Genomic DNA, 22,759 nt, shown 5'->3' with positions numbered 1-22,759 from the left:
ACTGGAGAACCGCTAATGTAATACCATTATTCAAGAAGGGGAGTAGGGAAAAACCGGGGAACTACAGGCCAGTGAGCCTAACATCAGTGGTAGGAAAATTATTGGAAAAAATTCTGAAGGACAAAATTAGTCTCCACTTGGAGAAGCAAGGATTAATCAGGGATAGTCAACATGGCTTTGTCAAGGGAAGATCATGTCTGACTAATTTGATTGAATTTTTTGAGGGGGTGACTAGGCGTGTGGATGAGGGTAACGCAGTGGATGTGGTATACATGGATTTCAGTAAGGCCTTCGATAAAGTCCCCCACAGGAGACTGGTCAAGAAGGTACGAGCCCATGGAATCCAGGGTGCCTTGGCACTTTGGATACAAAACTGGCTTAGTGGCAGAAGGCAGAGGGTGATGGTCGAAGGTTGTTTTTGTGACTGGAAGCCTGTGGCCAGTGGGGTACCACAGGGATCGGTGCTGGGTCCCTTGCTGTTTGTGGTCTACATTAATGACTTGGATATGAATGTAAAAGGTATGATCAGTAAGTTCGCTGATGATACAAAGATTGGTAGGGTGGTAAATAGCGAGGAGGATAGCCTCAGTCTGCAGGACGATATAGATGGGTTGGTCAGATGGGCGGAACAGTGGCAAATGGAATTTAACCCGGAAAAGTGCGAGGTGATGCACTTTGGAGGGACTAACAAGGCAAGGGAATACACAATGAATGGGAGGACCCGAGGCAAGACAGAGGGTCAGAGGGATCTTGGTGTGCAAGTTCACAGATCCCTGAAGGCGGCGGAACAGGTCGATAAGGTGGTAAAGAAGGCATATGGGATACTTGCCTTTATTAGCCGAGGCATAGAATATAAGAGCAAGGAGGTTATGATGGAGCTGTATAAAACACTGGTTAGGCCACAGCTGGAGTACTGTGTGCAGTTCTGGTCGCCACACTACAGGAAGGATGTGATCGCTTTGGAGAGGGTGCAGAGGAGATTCACCAGGATGTTACCAGGGCTGGAGCGCTTCAGCTATGAAGAGAGACTGGGAAGATTGGGTTTGTTTTCCTTGGAGCAGAGGAGGCTGAGGGGGGACATGATTGAGGTGTACAAAATTATGAGGGGCACAGATAGGATGGATACTAAGGAGCTTTTTCCCTTCGTTGAGGGTTCTATAACAAGGGGACATAGATTCAAGGTAAAAGGCGGGAGGTTTAGAGGGGATTTGAGAAAGAACTTTTTCACCCAGAGGGTGGTTGGAGTCTGGAACTCACTGCCTGAAAGGGTTGTGGAGGCAGGAACCCTCACAACATTCAAGAAGCATTTGGATGAGCACTTGAAATGCCATAGCATACAAGGCTACGGACCAAATGCTGGAATATGGGATTAGAGTAGACAGGGCTGATGGCCGGCGCGGACACGATGGGCCGAAGGGCCTCTATCCGTGCTGTATGACTCTATGACTCTATGACTCTAACTTGCATTTATATAGCGCCTTTAACGTAATAAAATGTTCCAAGGCACTTCACAGGAGTGTTATCACACAAAATTTGACACCAAGCCACATAAGGAGGTATTAAGACAGGAGACCAAAAGCTTGGTCAAAGAGGTAGGTTTTAAGGAGAATCTTAAAAGCGGAAGAGGGGTGGAGAGATTTAGGGAGGAAATTCCAGAGCTTAGGGCCTAGGCAGCTGAAGGCACGGCCGCCAATGTTGGAGCGATTAAAATTGGGGATGCACAACAGGCAAGAATTGGAGGAACACAGAGATCTGAGGGTTGTAGGGTGGGTGGAGATTACAGAGGTAGGGAGGGGTGAGGCCATTGAGGGATTTGAAAACAAGAATGAGAATTTTAAAATCGAAGTGTTCCTGGACCAGGAGCCAACGTAGGTCAGCGAGCACAGGGGTGATGGGTGAACAGGACTTGGTGCAAGTTAGGATACGGGCAGCAGAGTTTTGGATGAGCTCAAGTTTATGGAGGGTGGAAGATGGGAGGCCAGCCACGATAGCATTGGAATTGTCAGGTCTAGAGGTAACAAAGACATGGATGAGGGCTTCAGCAGCAGATGAGCTGAGGCAGGGGCAGAGACAGGCAACGTTACGTTAAAGTCATAATAAGAATAAAACTGGATGGGCGACCTGGCATCGGACCACTTGGCACCGGACACGACAAAGGCAAACCAAGCCCAGTTGACCCTGCAAAGGCCTCCTCACTAACATTTTGGGATTTGTGCCAAAATTGGGAGAGCTGTCCCACAGACTAGTCAAGCAACAGCCTGACATAGCCACACTCACAGAATCATACCTTTCAGCCAATGTCGCAGACTCTTCCATCACCATTTCTGGGTGTGTCCTGTCCCATCGGCAGGACAGACCGACCAGAGGTGGCGGTACAGTGTTATACAGTCAGGAGGGAGTGGCCCTGGGAGTCCTCAACATTGACTCTGGACCCCATGAAATCTCATGGCATCAGGTCAAACGTGGGCAAAGAAACCTCCTGCTGATTACCACCTACCGTCCTCCCTCAGTTGATGAATCAGTCCTCCTCCAAGTTGAACACCACTTGGAGGAAGCACTCAGGATAGCAAGGGCAGAGAATGTACTTTGGGTGGGGGACTTCAATGTCCATCACCAAGAGTGGCTCGGTAGCACTACCACTGACCCAGCTGGCCAAGTCCTGAAGGACATAGCTGCCAGACTGGACCTGCAGCAGGTGGTGAGCGAATCAACACGAGGGGAAAAAACTTACTTGACCTCGTCCTCACCAATCCACCTGTCACAAATGCATGTGTCCATGACAGTATTGGTAGGAGTGACCACCGCACAGTCCTCGTGGAGACGAAGACCCATCTTTGCACTGAGGACACCATCCAACATGTTGTGTGGCACTACCACCGTGCTAAATGGAATATATTCAGAACAGATCTAGCAGCTCAAAACTGGGCACCCATGAGGCGCTGTGGGTCATTAGCAGCAGCAGAATTGTATTCCAGCACAATCTGTAACCTCATGGCCCGGCATATTCCTCACTCTACCATTACCAACAAGCCAGGGGATCAACCCTGGTTCAATGAGGAGTGTAGAACAGCATGCCAGGAACAGCACCAGGCGTACCTAAAAATGAGGTGCCAACCTGGTGAAGCTACAACTCAGGACTACATGCATGCTAAACAGCGGAAGCAACATGCTATAGACAGAGCTAAGCGATTCCACAACCAACGGATCAGATCAAAGCTCTGCAGTCCTGCCACATCCAGTCGTGAATGGTGGTGGACAATTAAACAACTAATGGGAGGAGGAGGCTCTGTGAACATCCCCATCCTCAATGATGGCAGAGTCCAGCACGTGAGTGCAAAAGACAAGGCTGAAGCGTTTGCAAACATCTTCAGCCAGAAGTGCCGAGTGGATGATCCATCTCGGCCTTCTCCCGATATTCCCACCATCACAGAAGCCAGTCTTCAGCCAATTCGATTCACTCCATGTGATATCAAGAAACGGCCGAGTGCACTGGATACAGCAAAGGCTATGGGGCCCGACAACATCCCGGCTGTAGTGCTGAAGACTTGTGCTCCAGAACTAGCTGCGCCTCGAGCCAAGCTGTTCCAGTACAGCTACAACACTGGCATCCACCCGACAATGTGGAAAATTGCCCAGGTATGTCCTGTCCACAAAAAGCAGGACAAATCCAATCCGGCCAATTAACGCCCCATCAGCCTACTCTCAATCATCAGCAAAGTGATGGAAAGTGTTATCGACAGTGCTATCAAGCAGCACTTACTCACCAATAACCTGCTCACCGATGCTCAGTTTGGGTTCCGCCAGGACCACTCGGCTCCAGACCTCATTATAACCTTGGTCCAAACATGGACAAAAGAGCTGAATTCCAGAGGTGAGGTGAGAGTGACTGCCCTTGACATCAAGGCAGCATTTGACCGAGTGTGGCACCAAGGAGCCCTCGTAAAATTGAAGTCAATGGGAATCAGGGGGAAAACTCTCCAGTGGCTGGAGTCATACCTGGCACAAAGGAAGATGGTAGTGGTTGTTGGAGGCCAATCATCTCAACCCCAGGGCATTGCTGCAGGAGTTCCTCAGGGCAGTGTCCTAGACCCAACCATCTTCAGATGCTTCACCAATGACCTTCCCTCCATCATAAGGTCAAAAATGGGGATGCTCGCTGATGATTGCACAGTGTTCAGTTCCATTTGCAACCCCTCAAATAATGAAGCCGTCCGAGCCCGCATGCAGCAAGACCTGGACAACATCCAGTCTTGGGCTCAGAAGTGGCAAGTAACATTCGCGCCAGATAAGTGCCAGGCAATGACCATCTCCAACAAGAGAGTGTCTAACCACCTCCCCTTGACATTCAACGGCATTACCATCGCTGAATCCCCCACCATCATCATCCTGAGGGTCACCATTGACCAGAAACTTAACTGGACCAGCAATATAAATACTGTGGCTACAAGAGCAGGTCAGAGGCTGGGTATTCTGCGGCGAGTGACTCACCTCCTGACTCCCCAAAGCCTTTCCACCATCTACAAGGCACAAGTCGGGAGTGTGATGGAATACTCTCCACTTGCTTGGATGAGTGCAGCGCCAACAACACTCAAGAAGCTCAATACCATCCTGGACAAAGCAGCCCGCTTGATTGGCACCCCATCCACCACCCTAAATATTCACTCCCTTCACCACCGGCGCACTGTGGCTGCAGTGTGTACCATCCACAGGATGCACTGCAGCAACTCGCCAAGGCTTCTTCGACAGCACCTCCCAAACCCACGACCTCTACCACCTAGAAGGATAAGAGCAGCAGGCACATGGGGACACTACCACCTGCACGTTCCCCTCCAAATCTCACACCATCCCGACTTGGAAATATATCACCGTTCCTTCATCGTCGCTGGGTCAAAAACCTGGAACTCCCTTCCTAACAGCACTGTGGGAGAACCTTCACAACATGGACTGCAGCGGTTCAAGAAGGCGGCTCACCACCACCTTCTCAAGGGCAATTAGGGATGGGCAATAAATGCCGGCCTCGCCAGCGACGCCCACATCCCATGAACGAATAATAAAAAAAAAATGGAAGTAGGAGGTCTTGGTGATGGAGAGGATGTGGTCGGAAGCTCATCTCAGGCTCAAACAGGGCAGCCTCAGACAGTGGCCAGGGAGAGGGATGGAGTCAGTGACTAGTGAATGGAGTTTGCGGCAGGGACCAAAGACAATGGCTTCGGTCTTCCCAATATTTAATTGAGGAAATTTTTGCTCATCCAGTACTGGATATCGAAAAACCAATGTGACAAATGAGAGACAGTGGAGAGGTCGAGGGAAGTAGAGCTGGGTGTCATCAGCGTACATGTGGAATCTGACATTGTATTTTCCAATGATGTTGCCGAGGGGCAGCACGTTGATGATAAATAGGGGGCCAAGGATAGATCCTTGGGGGAATTCCAGAGGTAAACGTGTGGTAGCAGGAAGTTAAGCCATTGCAGGTGATTCTCTGGCTACGAATGGATAGATAAGAATGGAACCAGGCGAGCACAGTCCCACTCAGCTGGACGATAGAGGAGGATGGTATGGTCAACCGTGTCAAAGGCTGCAGACAGGTTGAGAAGGATGAAGAGGGATAGTTTACCATCGTTACAGTCACATAGGATGTAATTTGTGACTTTGATGAGGGCCGTTTCAGTTCTGTGCCAAGGGCGGAAACCTGATTGGAGGGATTCAAACAAGGAGTTGCGGGAAAGATGGGCACGGATTTGGGAGGCGACAACACATTCAAGGACTCGAGAGTAAAGGGAGGTTGGAGATGGGGTGGTAGTTTGCAAGGACAGAGGGGTCAAGGGTGGGTTTTTTGAGGAGGGGTGTGATGATGGCAGATTTAAAGGGGAGGGCAGGTTGAGAAAGCAGTTAAAAAGCATACGGGGTCTTGGGCTTTATAAATAGAGGCATAGAGTACAAACGCAAGGAAGTCATGATGAACCTTTATAAAATACTGGTTCGGTCACAACTGGAGTATTGTGTCCAACTCTGGGCACCGCTCTTTATGAAGGATGTGAAGGCCTTGGAGAGGGTGCAGAAAAGATTTACTGGAATGGTTCCAGTGAAGGACTTCAGTTACATGGATAGACGGGAGAAGCTGGGGTTGTTCTCCTTAGAGCCGAGAAGGTTGAGAGGAGATTTGATAGAGGTATTGAAAATCGTGAGGGGTCTAGACTGAATAGATACAGAGAAACTGTTCCCATTGGCGGAAGGGTCAAGAACCAGAGGACATAGATTTAAGGTGACTGGCAAAAGAACCAAAGGTGAAATGAGGAAAAACTTTTTTACGCAGTGAGTGATTATGGTCTGGAATGCATTGCCTGAGGGGGTGGTGGAGGCAGATTCAATCGTGGCTTTCAAAAAGGAATTGGATAAGTACTTGGAGAAAAAAATTTCAGGGCTACGAGGAAAGGGCAGGGGAGTGGGACTAACTGGGCTGCTCTTGCAGAGACCCGGCACGGGCTCGACGGGCCAAATGGCCTCCTTCTTACCCTGGATAAACCCTAATTTTCCCACACAAGAGGTTAGTGTGCAAAATTGAAGCACATGGGATTGGGGGGAATATACTGGGATGGATTGAGAATTGGTCGACAAACAGGAAACAGAGTAGGAATAAACGGGTGGCAGGCAGTGACTAGTGGGGTACCGCAGGGATCAGTGCTTGGGTCCCAGCTATTCACAATATATATCAATGATTTGGATGAGGGAACTAAATGTAACATTTCCAAGTTTGCAGACGACACAAAGCTGGGGTGGAATGTGAGCTGTGAGGAGGATACAAAGAGGCTCAAATGTGATTTAGACAAGTTGGGTGAGTGGGCAAGAACATGGCAGATGCAGTATAATGTGGATAAATGTGAGGTTATCCACTTTGGTTGTAAAAACACAAAGGCAGATTATCTGAATGGTGATAGATTGAGAAAAGGGGAGGTGCAGCGAGACCTGGGTGCCCTTGTACACCAGTCGCTGAAAGCGAACATTCAGGTGCATCAAGCAGATAGGAAGGCGAATGGTATGTTGGCCTTCATTGCAAGAGGATTTGAGTACAGGAGCAGGGATGTTTTATTGCAGTTATACAGGGCCTTGGTGAGACCACATCTGGAGTATTGTGTGCAGTTTTGGTCTCCTTATCTGAGGAAGGATGTCCTTGCCATGGAGGGAGTGCAACGAAGGTTTACCAGACTGATTCCTGGGATGGCAGGACTGACGTATGAGGAGAGATTGGGTCGACTAGGCCTATATTCACTAGAGTTTAGAAGAATGAGAGGTGATCTCATCGAAACATATAAAATTCTAACAGGACTAGACAGACTAGATGCAGGAAGGATATTCCCGATGGCTGGGGAGTCCAGAACCAGGGGTCACAGTCTCAGGAAACGGGGTATGCCATTTAGAACCGAGATGAGGAGAAATTTCTTCACTCAGAGGGTGGTGAACCTGTGGAATTCTCTACCACAGAAGACAGTGGAGGCCGAGTCATTAGATGTATTCAAGAAGGAGATGGATATGTTTCTTGATGCGAAAGGGATCAAGGGATATGGGGAAAAAGCAGTAACAGGGTACCGAGTTAGACGATCAGCCATGATCATTTTGACTGGCGGAGCAGGCCTGAAGGTCGGAATGGCCTACTCTTGCTCCTATTTTCTATGTTTCTTCTGTGCTGTAACCATTCTATGATTCTAGTCAGCAGTTTTGGCAGAGGAGAGCAGGACCCGACAGTGCTTTATGTGGTTCAGCCAGATCTGGTGATGAATGGCTAAACCAGTTGTCCGCCATAAACATTCAAGTCTGCGTCCCTTGGACTTAAGGGAGCAGAGATGAGGGCCGTACCAGGGGGAATGACCAGAGTGAGGGAGGTAGATTGGTTTTAATGGGGCCAAGGGCATCTAATGTGGAGGTGAGGGTGTGGTTGAGCAGATCAGTAGCTGCCGAAATACTGTGGTGAATGGAAGGCCAAAGGCAAACAGTTGGGAATTTGAAAGTGCCGTTGTAAGTGACCTGGGGGGGGGGGGGGTGGGGGAAGAGTTTTGTCCGGGGCGGACACAGAAGAATGTGGGGTTGGGAGGGGGAAAGGGGGATGTGGGTGGAGAGGGATACAAGTAAGTGATCAGAGATGGCCTTATCCATGACTGACACAATGTAAGTAGAGAGGCCACATAAGATAGCAAGGTCGAGGGGGTGGCTGTGAATATGGGTAGGGGAGTTTATATGGAGGGAGAGATTAAGGGAGGATAGGAGGGCAGTGAACTCAGATGAGAGAGAGTATGATGAGTTGAGATGGAGGTTGAAATTACCGAGGATGAGAAGTCACTCGGTGCAGAGGCTGAGGGAGGAAAGCAGTGAAGATATCTCCGTGAGAAACTTGGCGTGGTACTTAGGTGGGCGGTAGAAAACGAGGATATTAAAAGGAGAGTCGAGAGGGGTGGAACAAGGTGAGATGCTCAAAGGAACAGAAGGTGCCAGAAGAGTAGGGGGACAGTCCAAAGTGTGATTTGGTGATAAGAGCCACACCGCTGGTCTGGGCGAGGCAGGTGGTGGAAGATATAACCAGGGTGGGAAGCTTCACTAAGGGGAAAGGTACCATCACCCATGTTTCCATCGAGGCCACGATGTCAATGTAATCATCCACAATAAGCTTACGGATGGCAAGGGCCTTGTTCACAAGTGAATGGGCATTCTGGAGGGAGATGCAGAGAGGGGCGACAATAGCTGATCCACTGGCAGAGTCCACAGGGTCAGCACTAGGAGGGGTGAGTGGGATGGGAAGGAGATTGGCAAGATTAGCCCCTAACAGGCACCCTGGGCGGGAAGGTCAGTGAGAAAGTAGGATGAGCAGTTGGGGTTGCTGCTCGTAAGGAGGCAGCAACAAGTACCTTGATGGGCCCCTGAGGAGAATGCCAAGGAAGGCACAGAGGGAAGCTGTGGGCTTATCTAAAAGGGAATCAAAACTGAGACGGCGGCAGGAGAGTAGGAAGGTCGAGGCGTGCTAAAGGGTTGGGGTAGGAGCAGAGTACCTGACAGGGGAAAAATGTAAGGAGGCATGGAGACAGGAAAGAGGGGCAAAGAGAAAAGGCGAAAAGGGGGGGGGAAAGGGAAGCAATGGGCTTGGGTCCAGAATGGCAGCCAAAACGCGCATGTGAATGGACACAGGGAAACTCAAGTTACATTGGCATGGCTACATAACAAGATTGGAATAGATATAAACACAGAAAATGCTGGAGAAGCTCAGCAAGTCAGGCAGCATCTGTGGAGAAAGAAACAGTGTTGACGTTTCAGGTCGAAGACCTTTCGTCAGAACTGGAAGATGTTAGAAGAGTTAAAGTTCTTGAGCAAGTACAGAGCCAGGGGAGGGAGGGGAGGAGAGAACAAAAGAGAAGGTCTTGATAGGGTAGAGGGCACGAGTGATTAAATGACAAAAGGGATGATGATGCAAGGCAAGGAAGGTGGTAATGGAACAGTTTAAGAAAAAGATTGATCAGGAGTAGCTGTAAATGGCAGCAGCAGAACCATTACCAGAACTAGCTGACCGAAAGAAACGAGAGCAGTGGTTATGATTTGAAGTTACTGAAATCAATGTTGAGTCCAGAAGGTTGTAAAGTGCCTAAATGAAAGATGAGGTGCTGTTCCTCGAGCTTACACTGTTCCAATGAAGATCAACATAAGGGGCTGAGGACAGAGTAGGAGTGGGAAGAATAATTAAAATGGCAAGTGACCGGCAGGTCAGGGTCACGCTTGCGGACAGAGCGGAGATGTTCAGCAAAAACGATCACCTTTTGGTCACCCCATTGTAGAGGAGACTGCACTGTGTGCAGCGGATACAGTATATGAAATTGAAAGAAGTACAAGTAAATCGCTGTTTCACCTGGAAGAAGTGTTTGGGGTCCTGAACGGTGGGAATGGAGGTGGTGAAGGGGCAGGTGTTGCATCTCCTGCACTCGCTAGGGAAAGTGCCGTGTGGAGGAGAGCGGGTGTTGGAAGAGTGGACCAGGGTGTCGCGGAGGGAGCAGTCCCTTCGGAATGCTGAAAGGGGGAAGGGAAGATGTGTTTGATGATGGGATCATGCTGGAGGTGGCGGAAATGGCGGAGGATACGTTGAATGTGGAGGCTGGTGGAGTTGAAGGTGAGGACCAGCATTTTCTGTTTTATTTCAGATTTCCAGCATCCACAGTAGTTTGCTTTTGAAGATTGGGATAGATATGTCCTGGTAATAAACAGGGAATAGAGAGAAGGAACATTAGGAGGGAGTCCAAGGTTAAAGTCAGAGGTCCTGTGGTGGCATAAAATTGACGTAGATAGGGTGGCGTCAGCTCGGAGCATCGACGAACTGAAGTCCAGGTTCGGAGACAGGTGTAGAGGACGAGTGAGTTCAGAAGCTATTTGAGGGGTAGAGTATCGGAGGACGCACTGCTGGTTAGATATTTCCAGAATCGATCACGGGGCAGAAAAACAGTGGCGAAGCTGGAGATCACTAAGATGCAGAAGCGGTGGAGAAATGGACTACAGCCTAGCAGAGTGAATTTCTAGCCAGGAACCACACTGTAGCAAAATAAAGCTGAAAAACCAGTAGGACAGTCATAAGCTCAGCAGCGGTAGGGGATGGGCTGTAGGCTAGACAAAGTTGCTGTAAAACTTAAGCAATTGAATAGAGGCAAGGGCAAGTCTAACAAACTCGCTGCTCACAGAAAATTCTAGCCCAATATAAAATGAATTATAGAACTTGGATGTTTTCTCCACTCTAACCAAAAAAATTAACATGTAAACGGTGTAAATATGTTATACAATGCTGCACGTCAGTGGCGAGATGAAAGTTTGAGATGTGATTTTTCACACAATGAGCATCCAACCTCAGCCATGCAATCAAGCAACAGCAAATTGGGAAAAGATACTGTGGCCATTCTTACTCATCCTTAAAAGCTAGAATGGAAGCCAATCTACTGTCAACAAAGGATAACGAATGGCACAGGGAATGGGAACTTTTCTGCATGGCAATTCTCAATTTGTTTACTTGAAACATAAACAATACTCTCACCTCTAGAGCTCTTCAATTGATCGTGCAATAAGTAACATTCAACACATAAAATATATAAAGCATTATCTCAAACTCTTCCAGAACATACATAATGACTATATGCATAATTTACTTTGTTGCCCAGCTATCAGCCTTCCTTCCCAATTGGAAGAAAACCTTAGAAATGTAACAGCCATCGTTCAGGTAATAAATACATCATAGGGGACAGAGCTGACACTTGCGGTTTATATGTAAACAGTTACATGAGCAGCTTAAGTGTTCAGGTAGTCTATATCAATTTGCTTAGCAGCAAGAAATTCCTGGGATGAGAGGGTTGTCCTGTGAGGAGAGATTGAGTAGAATGGGCCTACACTTTCTGGAGTTTAGAAGAATGAGAGGTGATCTCATTGAAACATAAAAAATTCTAAGAGGGCTTGACAGAGTAGACGCTGAGAGAATGTTTCCCCTGGCTGGAGAATCTAGAACTAGGGGACATAGTCTCAGGATAACGGGTCGGCCATTTAATACCGAGAGGAGAAGGAATTTCTTCACTCAGATGGTCATGAATATTTAGAATTCTCTACTCGAGGGCTGTGGATGCTCAGTTGTTGAGTGTATTCAAGACTGAGATCGATAGATTTCTGGACTCTAAGGGAATCAAGGGATATGGGGATTGGATGGGAAAGTGGAGTTGAGGTCGGAGATCAGCCATGATCTTAATGAAAGGCGGAGCAGATTCGAGGGGCCGTATGGCCTACTCCTGCTCTTATTTCTTAGGAAGAACAAGACACAAGGAAATAGTTCATGAATGAATAAAAAGAAAAAAATCTTGTACCATTACAAATGTGACTGGTATGGAATCTTAATGTATCTAATTAATTCAACTGAATTGCAATGAAGCTGAGGACTACTTTAGCCATACAGGGTTAGAATTTAAAGGTAAAGAAGATGGCAACTGAGATATAGAAATACTCATTAAGAAGCGATAGACCAAGGACACAAAAATGAAGTAAGGCAGTCAACCTTAGATGTCATTAATAAAGTGCGTATTAAAAGGAGGTGGCAAATGAAATTATGTAGAAATTACAACTTGGAAACAGACAGTCTGTGTTGGTATTTATCCTCCACGAGTAGTTATATTTCTTTACTCCCTTTTCCTTCATTCACCTGCTTAACCTTTATTTTAAGAAATTTAAGGGAATTGTTAAATACGGGAATTCTGCCAAGGGATTGGAGAAAGGCAAATATGATTTTTTTTTGTTCATGGGATGTGGGCATCGCTGGCAGGCCAGCATTTATTGCCCATCCCTAATTGGCCTTGAGAAGGTGGTGGTGAGCTGCCTTCTTGAACCGCTGCAGTCCGTGTGGTGAAGGTTCTCCCACAATGCTATTAGGTAGGGAGTTCCAAGATTTTGACCCAGTGATGATGAAGGAACGGCGATATATTTCCAAGTCGGGATGGTGTGTGACTTGCAGGTGGTGTTGTTCCCATGTGCCTGCTGCTCTGGTCCTTCTAGGTGGTAGAGGTTGTGGATCTGGGAGGTGCTATCGAAGGAGCCTTGGCGAGTTGCTGCAGTGCATCCTGTGATGGTACACACTGCAGCCACGGTGCGTCGGTGGTGAAGGGAGTGAATGTTTAGGGTGGTGGATGGGGTGCCAATCAAGCGGGCTGCTTTGTCCTGGATGGTGTCGAGCTTCTTGAGTGTTGTCCGAGCTGCACTCATCCAGGCAAGTGGAGAGTATTCCATCACATTTTATAAAAAGGGACACAGGATAACCCAGGAACTATAGACTGGTGAGCTCAGTATTGGTAGTGGATAAAATAATAAACGAAAGAGATGCGTAGCTCAAGGGATAGAGCACAAGCCCCTAAAAATAATTAGGTTGTACTATGCCACCACCTTGAGTATTCTGTATTATGAACCACAGGGCAATGATGTTGATAAATGGAATTGGGTATCTGTGCCTTGAGGAAAGATTAATACATACTAGGAATGCTAACATGGGAACTACTGGACGAAAAAAGACCCAGGTAAATTTAGTTCGCCTTTTGCCATCCTGGTAGCTACACGATGCAACAATAATGGAGTTGACTAATCACGGCAATCAATCTCTACAATTAGTCTGCAAAAGACCCAGACATGAGGCGAGGAAAACCCCCAAAGGTGGGCAGCTTTCGTAACCATAGGCTCAAAGTCACCCGTTCCTCCATGTGACTTACCATGTAATGTCTCAAATTACCCATACTGTATTCCAAAATATATTTTCTGGGAAAAAAAAACTATCTAATTTGCATGAGTCAACACTATCTGCCTCCACCATCTCTCTAAGGAGTCTATTCCACAGATTTACCACTCATTCACTGTAATAATGTTTCCACAGATTAGTTTTGAATTTACCTCCCTTCAAGCGCAGGTCACGTCCTCTCGTTCTACTGTTCTGAACAAGGTGAAACAGCTTGTTGTGGTCTACATTATCTAGTCCCTTTAGAATCCTAAAAACAAAAATCATATCACCTCTCAACCTTCTCTTTTCCAGCGAGGATCAATTTACTTAATCACTCATCATAACCCAATCCCTATATCCCGTTAATCATTGGTTTTTTTTGGTCACCATGTCAAGTACTTTACATTTCTCTACATTGAATTTCATTTGCCACCTGTTGGCCCAATTCCCAAGTATATTTAAATCCTCCTGCAGCTTATCCTGTTCAGCTTTGCAGTCTACCACCTCCATTAGTTTTGTAACATCTTCAAATTTAGCCACTGCACTTGTGACTCCTAGCTCCAGGTCATTTGCGAAGATATCAAAAAGAGGTAGAAAACATAGCTTAAGAGGTGATATTGAAGTATTTAAGATCTTAAAGGGAATAGATTAACTTGATCCCAAAGATGTTCAATGTTAACACAAGCTGTAGGACAAGGGGACACAGATTCATGCTTAGACAAGAAAAAGTGAATACATGGGTAAGTTAGAACTACTTCACACAGAGGGTGCTGAATAGCCTACCAAGAAAGTCAATGGTCTCCTCTATTCTTGTATAGTCTTATGTTTCTAATGTTACCAGGTTAGTTAAGTACATCATGATGTTATGAGTAACCATGGTGTCCTGGAGCTTGTATGATTGCCTTGGGGAGTCGAAAAGGAATTTCCCCAGAGTTTAGCCTAAAATTAGCCACAGGTTCTCCACACCCCACCCATCTGTTTTTTTTGTCTCCTCTCGGAGTTACCATTACTAGTGATAAGGGAAAAGAAAGAAAGACTTGCATTTTATACAGCACCTTTCGCAATCTCAGGATGTCCCAAACCGCTTTACAGCCAATGAAATACTTTTTGAAGTGCAGTCACTGTTGTAATGTAGGAACTCGGCAGCCAATTTGCACACAGCAAGCTCCCGCAAACAGCAATGTGATAATGACCAGATAATCTGTTTTTTTTAAAAAATAATGTTGGTTGAGGGATAAATATTGTCCAGGACTCCAGGAGAATGCCACTGCTCTTCTTCGAAATAGCATAATGGGATCTTTTACATCCACTTGAGGGCAGATGGGTTTAACCACGGGAGGATAGTGCATGAGGTTGCAATGTCTAACTGACAGGATAAGGTGAGTATAGAGTCTTTTTTTAGGTTTGTAATCATATTAAAGTACGAAATATGTGCAACAAATCTTGATTGTGGTTATCACTTGGCATTTATAGATTTAAAATTTTGATCATAATAAAGAAGCTCACACTTTAAAGGTTTTAAAATTTCAATCTGAAAGGATGTTATAATTGTGTTTAAATGACGAGTATTTACCATTATATGTTAAATGGGATTACTGTTCATCTTTTGAAAACAAAATAAACTACTTCTGGTTTGTTCAAATTATTTTTTAAAATGTAACGATTTGTTGGTCACCTTACATTAAAAATTCCCAAACGTAGGTGAAGAGTTATTCATTTATTCCTAGGTCCAAGTAAAGCCAGTCAACTCTTAGAGGTTGGCGTCATGAGACGAGAAGCAGATCTGCACTAGGCTATGATTATCCGCCGTCTCTCATCTAACCAATCTTGCATCTTCATAATCCTTCAACTTGTCAGTGCCACCATGCTCACTTCTTCCAAAATCTGAGAATCTCTTCAATCTGGCTTCAATGTTCAAAGTACAGAGACCCCAGTGAAAGTTACCTATGCCATCCTCTGTAACTTTGACAGTGGCACGTTATCCCTCCTTGTCCTTTTTGACCGTTCTGCAGCATTCAACAACATTGACAACTCCATCCTCCTCCAACATCTCTCTTCCAGGGGTTGGCCGTGCTTGGTTCCAATCCTACCTGTCCTAACATAGCCAACATATCTTCAGCAATGGCTTCTTTTCCCAATCCTGCACGGTCTCCTCCAGAGTGCGTCAAGGTTCTATCTTTGGCTCCCTTGTTTAGATACTGTGTCTTAGGCATTAGCCACAGGCATGGGGTCGGTTTCCATGAGTACAGAGATGATTACAAGGTTTACTTCTCCTTCACCACTAGCCTTGATGCTACAACCACTTTAACTTTGGCACACTTTTGTCATGGATGAGCCAGTCGTTCTCCAATTGAATACTGAGAAAACCAAATCCATCTTATTCGACTCCCCCAAAATCTATATCCCCAACTACCTACTTAGGCTGAACCAGACAGTACACAACCTCAATGTTAGAATATGGTGTTCAGTTTTGAGCACCTCACTTTAGGATGGATGTCAAGGCCTTAGAGAGGGTGTAAAAGAGATTTACTAAGAGGCTTTAGTTATGAGGAGAGACTAGAGAAACTGGGACTCTTTTCATTAGAAATTAGAAAGTTAAGAGGAGATCAGACAGCGGTGTTCAATATTATGAAGGATTTTGATAAGATAATTTGGGAAAATCTATTTCCACTGATCGCTGAATCGATAACTAGGGGGCATAAATTTAAGATCACCACCAAGTGAACGAGGGGAGATGAGGATGAATTCTTTTTATTCAGAGGGTTGTTAGGACATGGAAAGCCCAATCAAAGAGTGGCAGAAGTAGAATTCAGAATAGCTTTTAAAGTGAAATCGTTAAATATTTGAAAAAAAAACTTTGAAAGGGTATGGGGAAAGAGCAGGTGAATGGGATACCGTGGATAGCTGGCACCAATGCAATGGGCAACCTGCTTTCTCCTGTGCTGCAGAATTCTATGTTTAACCTGAGCAGAGCTTCAAATCTCATCCTACCCATTATCCAAAACTGTCACATTATAATTTTAGTTTGTTAGGGCCATTGATATTAGTGGTGCCCTCCTATCAGAGAGGGCACTGGTAGAAGTATTTTTTGCTGGAGGCATTTGGTAAACACCAGTGCCACCTCAATGGCCTCTACAAAGGAGTCCCATCAAGACTGCTTACTTCCATCTCTGAAACAATGCCTGCCTCCACTGCTGAAATCCTTATTCACATGTTTGTTACCTCAAAACTCAAACTTCTCCAACATCCTGTTCACCAACCTCCACCCAACACAAACTCAACTCATCCAAACTCTACTGACTGCATCATGTCCCTCACTAAGTTCCACTTCCCCATCACCCCTGTCCTCAACCACCTCCATTGGCTTCCTAACATACTAAATTGAAAATCCTTATCTTCAAATCCCTCCATGGTCTTTCCCACCCCATTGTTGCATATTCCAACCCTACATTTCAACAAGTGCCTTTTGATACACCACTTTTGATCTTTTGTGCATCCCTCTGCCTTTTCTCAGTTCGTGACAGTGCCTTCAGTTATCTTAGCCCAATTCTGTGAAGCTCCCTTTCTAAACCTCTCTGCTTTTCCATTTTTCTCCCTGCCTCTATAAGCTTCCGTTTTGTCCGTGCTTTTGGTTATGTATCCAACACTCCTACTACTGCTCAGTGTCTATTTTGCCAATGTGAAGGGCCTTTGGACATTTTATCATATTAAAGACACTATATAAATGCAAGTTGTTTAATGTCTAATAGAAACTGCCTTCTTTTGGCTGCAAGTAAAATTTCAGTACATGCATTGGGTTGGTAATGTAACAGACTGGTTCATTAATTAAATACATAGATAAGAAAAATGTTTTGAGATTTTATTGTCCAGATTAGAACTGAATGTGATCATCTTAGTTTTAAGTAACCAACTTCAGAATGATGTTCAATGAGAAAACAGACACCCAAAATTTGCATGCCAGTGAAGTAGGAAAAAAAAAATCTATTGTATCATCTTTAAGTCTCAGAATATAAATGTGTTTCACCAAGGTTTAAAACTGAAAATGCATCTAATATGTAGACATATCAAATGGAAAATAGGGTTATTTCCAGTCTAAGTCTAAAGTCCACCCACAATAACAACCAGGTGGCCAGGCTGCACATCAGGGATCCAAACACTTTTAAAAACTGCACCCTCATAAAATGCAATCTATTACATAGAATGTACAGCACAGAAACAGGCTTTTCAGCCCAACAGGGTTTATGCTCCACACGAGCCACATCCCTCCCCACTCCATCTAACCCTATTAGAATATCCTTCCATTCCTTTCTCCCTCATGTGTTTATCTAGCTTCCCCTTAAATACATCTATACTAGTCGCCTCAACTACTCCTTGTGGTAACGAGTTCCACATTCTAACCACTCTCTGGGTAAAGAAGTGTCTCCTGAATTCCTTATTGGATTTATTTGTGACTATCTTATATTTATGGTCCCTAGTTCTGGTCTACCCCACAAGTGGAAACATCTTCTCTACGTCTACCCTATCTAACCCTTTCATTATCTTAAAGGACTCTATCAGGTCATCCCTCAGTCTTCTCTTTTCTCGAGAAAGGAGCCCCAGCCTGTTCAATCTTTCCTGATACCAGAACTGAGAGGTTATGCCTATCATCCTAGTAAATCTTTTTTGCACCTTCTCCAGGGCCTCTATATCCTTTTTATAATATGGAGATCAGAACTGTTCACAGTACTCCAAATGTTTAACCAAGGTTCTATACAAATTTAACATAACTTCTCTGCTTTTCAATCCTGTCCCTCCAGAAATGAACCTCAGTGCTTGGTTTACTTTTTTAAAAATGGCCTTATTAACCTGCTTACCACTAAGTGATTTGTTTATCTGTACCCTCAGATCCCTCTGCTCCTTTACCCCATTTAGACGATTATCCAAGCAGTATGTGGCCCCCTTATTCTTCCCACCAAAACGTACCACCTCACACTTATCTATTCATTTGCCATTTACACACCCATTCTGCAAGTTTATTAATGTCTTCATGTATATTGTCACAGTCCTCCTCAGTATTAGCTACACCCCCCAATTTGGTGTCGTCCACAAATTTTTAAATTATATACTTCCGATTCCAGAGTTCAAATCTTTTCTGTAAATGGTGAACAACAGTGGTCCCAGTACCGATCCTTGAGGAACACCACTTCCCATCTTTTGCCAGTCTGAGTAACTACCTTTAACCCCTACTTTCTGTTTTCTGTTTTGTAGCCAGCTTGCTATCCATTCTGCTACTTGTCCCCTGACTCCACATGCTCTGACCTTAGTCATGAGTCTACTATGAAGGATCTTATCGAAGGCCTTTTGAAAATCCAAATATATTACATCCACTGTATTACCTTGGTCTACCCTTTGTTACTTCTTCAAAGAATTCAATAAGGTTGGTCAAGCATGACCCTCCCTTTTGAAATCTGTGCTGACTATTCTTTATTATATTTTTGGTTTCTACATGTTTTTCTATTACATCTTTGAGTAAGGATTCCATTATCTTTCCTACCATCGACATTAAGCTAATTGGTCTATAGTTCCCTGGACTTGTTCTATCTCCCTTTTTAAATATAGGAATCACATTAGCTGTCCGCCTGTCCTCTGGCACTATTCCCTTTTATAATGAATTTTTATATCCGTGTAATAGTGCGTCTGCTATCTCTTCCCTAACTTCTTTTAATACACGCGGATGCAATCCATCCGGACCAGGGGTTTTATCCTCTCGATTAGTTTATCAATCATCTCCCCTCCTTTCTATCTTAAATGTCTTTATATCTTTTTTGATCTCTTCTTCTGTCATGCCCACCACGTTAGTCTCCCTGATAAATACTGAGGCAAAGTCATTATTTAATATTTCTGCCATTCTGCTGTCATTACCTGTGAGTTTATCATGTGTATCCCTTAGTGGCCTTATCCCGAGCCTGATTTTTCTTTTGTTATTTGTGTGTCTGTAGAATACTTTGTTTCTTTTTATATTTCTTGATAATTAAATTTTGTAGTTTCTCTTTGCCTTACTAATTTTTTAAAACTTCTTTCCTAAATCTTTACGTATTCCCTTTCGTCATCCTCTCCTATGTCGTCTATGTAAACAATTTTACAACACCAAGTTATAGTCCAACAATTTTATTTGAAATTCACAAGCTTTCGGAGGCTTCCTCCTTCCTCAGGTGAATGTTGTGGAAATGAAATCCTCGAACCCTTCGCATTTATAAATCACAGAACAATATCTGGTGATTACAGAAAGTCTTTCCAACTGCCCGTTGCCAAGGCAATCACAGTGTGCAGACAGAGAGGTGTTACCTACAAGGCCACCGAATATACAAACCACCAAAAAAAGAGGCACAAACATAGAAAAGACAGCAAATGACCCGTTATATTAAAAACAGATAACATATGTTCGCTGGTGGGGTTACGTGTAGCGTGACATGAACCCAAGATCCCGGTTGAGGCCGTCCTCATGGGTGCGGAACTCGGCTATCAATTTCTGCTCGACGATTTTGCGTTGTCGTGCGTCTCGAAGGCCGCCTTGGAGTACGCTTACCCGAAGGTCGGTGGCTGAATGTCCATGACTGCTGAAGTGTTCCCCGACTGGGAGGGAACCCTCCTGTCTGGCGATTGTTGCGCGGTGTCCGTTCATCCGTTGTCGCAGCGTCTGCATGGTCTCGCCAATGTACCATGCTCTGGGGCATCCTGTCCTGCAACGTATGAGGTAGACAACGTTGGCCGAGTCACAGGAGTATGAACCATGCACCTGGTGGGTGGTGTCCTCTCGTGTGATGGTGGTATCTGTGTCGATGATCTGGCATGTCTTGCAGAGGTTACCGTGGCAGGGTTGTGTGGTGTCGTGGATGCTGTTCTCCTGAAAGCTGGGTAATTTGCTGCGAACGATGGTCTGTTTGAGGCTGGGTGGCTGTTTAAAGGCGAGTAGTGGAGGTGTGGGGATGGCCATAGCGAGGTGTTCGTCGTCATTGATGACATGTTATCAATGACGAACACCTCGCTATGGCCTTGTTTATCCTTAAGAGGCCCTACTCTCTCCCTAGTTACTCTTTTGCTCTTTATGTATTTGTAGAAGCTCTTTGGATTCTCCTTTGCCTTATCTGCCAAAGCAATCTCATGTCCCCTTTTTGCCCTCCTGATTTCTCTCTTAACTCTACTCCGGCAATCTCTGTACTCTTCAAGGGATCCACTTGATCCCAGCTGCCTATGCATGTCATATGCCTCCTTCTTTCTGACTAGGGCCTCAATCTCCCGAGTCATCCAAGGTTCCCTACTTCTACCAGCCTTGCCCTTCACTTTATAAGGAATGTGCTTACCCTGATCCCTGGTTAACACACTTTTGAAAGCCTCCCACTTACCAGACGTCCCTTTGCCTGCCAACAGACTCTCCCAATCAACTTCTGAAAGTTCCTGTCTAATACCATCAAAATTGGCCTTTCCCCAATTTAGAATTTTAACTTTTGGGCCAGACCTATCATTCTCCATAGCTATCTTAAAACTAATGGAATTATGATCACTGGTCCCAAAGTGATCCCTCACTAACAATTCTGTCACCTGCCTTTCCTTATTTCCCAAGAGGAGGTCAAGTTTTGCCCCCTCTCTAGTCGGGCCATCCACATACTGAATGAGAAATTCCTCCTGAATACACTCAACAAATTTCTCTCCATCCAAGCCCCTAATGCTATGGCTGTCCCAGTCAATGTTGGGAAAGTTAAAGTCCCCAACTATTACCACCCTATTTTTCTTGCAGCTGTCTGTAATCTCCTTACATATTTGCTCCTCAATTTCCAGTTGACTATTTGGGGGTCTGTAGTACAATCCTATCAAAGTGATCTCTCCCTTCTTATTTTTCAGTTCTACCCATATAGACTCCGTGGGCGAACCCTCGGATATATCCCCTCTCACTACTGCCGTGATGTTCTCCCTAATCAAGAACGCAACTCCCCCTCCTCTCTTACCTCCTGCTCTATCTTTCCTATAGCATCTGTACCCTGGAACATTGAGCTGCCAGTCCTGCCCCTCCCTTAGCCATGTTTCAGTAATAGCTATAACATCCCAGTCCCATGTACCCATCCATGCCCTGAGTTCATCTGCCTTGCCCATCAGACTTCTTGCATTGAAATAAATGCAGTTTAATCTAGACTTCCCTTGGTCTTTGCCCTGCTTTCTCAGACCATCTGTCCGGTCATGTTTTGTACACTCTCCCTTACTGCCTTTTGTTTCTGTCACCACTTTATTTCCCACTGACTTCCTGCATCGGTTCCCATCCCCCTGCCACATTAGTTTAAACCCTCCCCAACAGCACTAGCAAACACTCCCCCTAGGACATTGGTTCCAGTCCTGCCCAGATGCAGACCGTCCAATTTGTACTGGTCCCACCTCCCCCAGAACCGGTTCCAATGGCCCAGGAATTTGAATCCCTCCCTCTTGCACCATCTCTCAAGCCACGTATTCATCCTAGCTATAGTAAGATGTACAAAGACTTACTCTATGTAGAATAGTGATCTTAAGAACCCATATTGCATTTCTTGAGGAGTTACTAAAGGCTCACAGTATGTAATATTTTCTTCCCGCTGATCTGCATTACAAATATTTGATTTTTCTTAACAAATAGGATTTTTCAAACAGAAACTTGCCCGACAGAAATTAGAGCAACAAATTATTCTTATACATCCTTGCTTTAAAGGATATGATTTAAGTTTTTGACTGTGAGCCGCATAGGTACGTACCATGGAGCTACAGGAGCCACCTATAAAGTTTAAATCCATGCTCCCATTAATTTGCATATCTCAAGTTTCTGATACTAATTAATCTTGGTGTTCTGACTTTGGATTTGTGCATCCATGAGTTAGCAACACCAAAAACAGTTCTTTCCAAACCTCCAGGTCCACAAAGTTCAAACAGGACAAGCCAGGAAATAAGGAATGCAAGTGTAAGTAGGATGGAGTTACTGAATTTCAAAGCTAGATTGCCAGGCTTCAGGGGTCACAGGTAGGACACTCCTGGTTTAAAGGAAAATATCTATAAGATGCTATACATTATAAACAATTATTCCCACTCACATTGGTGATTCACATTGGGGTGCAGTTCTTATATGCCTAGAAAGTGTCATGAGACAAGGCTATTCCACCATTATTATTGGAAGAATGGAACGACAACCAAGCAAAATACAGTTTTCATACAATGAATTTCCAACAATGCTCAAGATTGGAAACTTTGGCTTAATGCTCCTTTTCCAAAGCATCCTACTTTAACTTACAGTGCTGATGTTAGTTATAGCAACCCTACAGCCATTCCAGCCAACATCAGCTAACTATTCACTAAAAAATAGTTGCACCTGTTAATGTTTTGTTAGCTATGCCATGCTTGTCACAAAGTATTTATCATGCCCATGGCAAGTTCTTGGATGTTGGGCCTAAAACCTTCTGGGTCTGTGTGGCTCGGTTTCACAATGTATGGTGTATTTGCCCACCAAGCCAC

At 45.0% G+C, this 22,759-nt stretch overlaps 1 protein-coding gene across 5 annotated transcripts in view; it reads right to left on the bottom strand.

The window, feature by feature from the left end:
• kif2a (kinesin family member 2a) overlaps positions 1-22,759 on the bottom strand; it is a 163,671-nt gene that overhangs the window by 137,834 nt on the left and 3,078 nt on the right. Inside the window, exon 1 of one of the 5 annotated variants that reach the window (XM_067986524.1) lies at positions 13,429-13,506. The exons of the other annotated variants lie outside the window; for them this stretch is intronic. The gene's annotated coding sequence lies outside the window, so the exon portion shown is untranslated. Of the gene's footprint in view, positions 1-13,428; positions 13,507-22,759 lie in introns of those variants that run through there. 5 annotated transcript variants of the gene reach the window in all.

This window comes from Heptranchias perlo, chromosome 1, assembly GCF_035084215.1.
Source record: "Heptranchias perlo isolate sHepPer1 chromosome 1, sHepPer1.hap1, whole genome shotgun sequence".
NCBI classification, from domain to species: Eukaryota; Metazoa; Chordata; class Chondrichthyes; order Hexanchiformes; family Hexanchidae; genus Heptranchias; species Heptranchias perlo.
The sequence above is the reverse complement of the archived record's forward strand: the minus strand, read 5'-3'. Positions and strand labels throughout refer to the sequence as shown.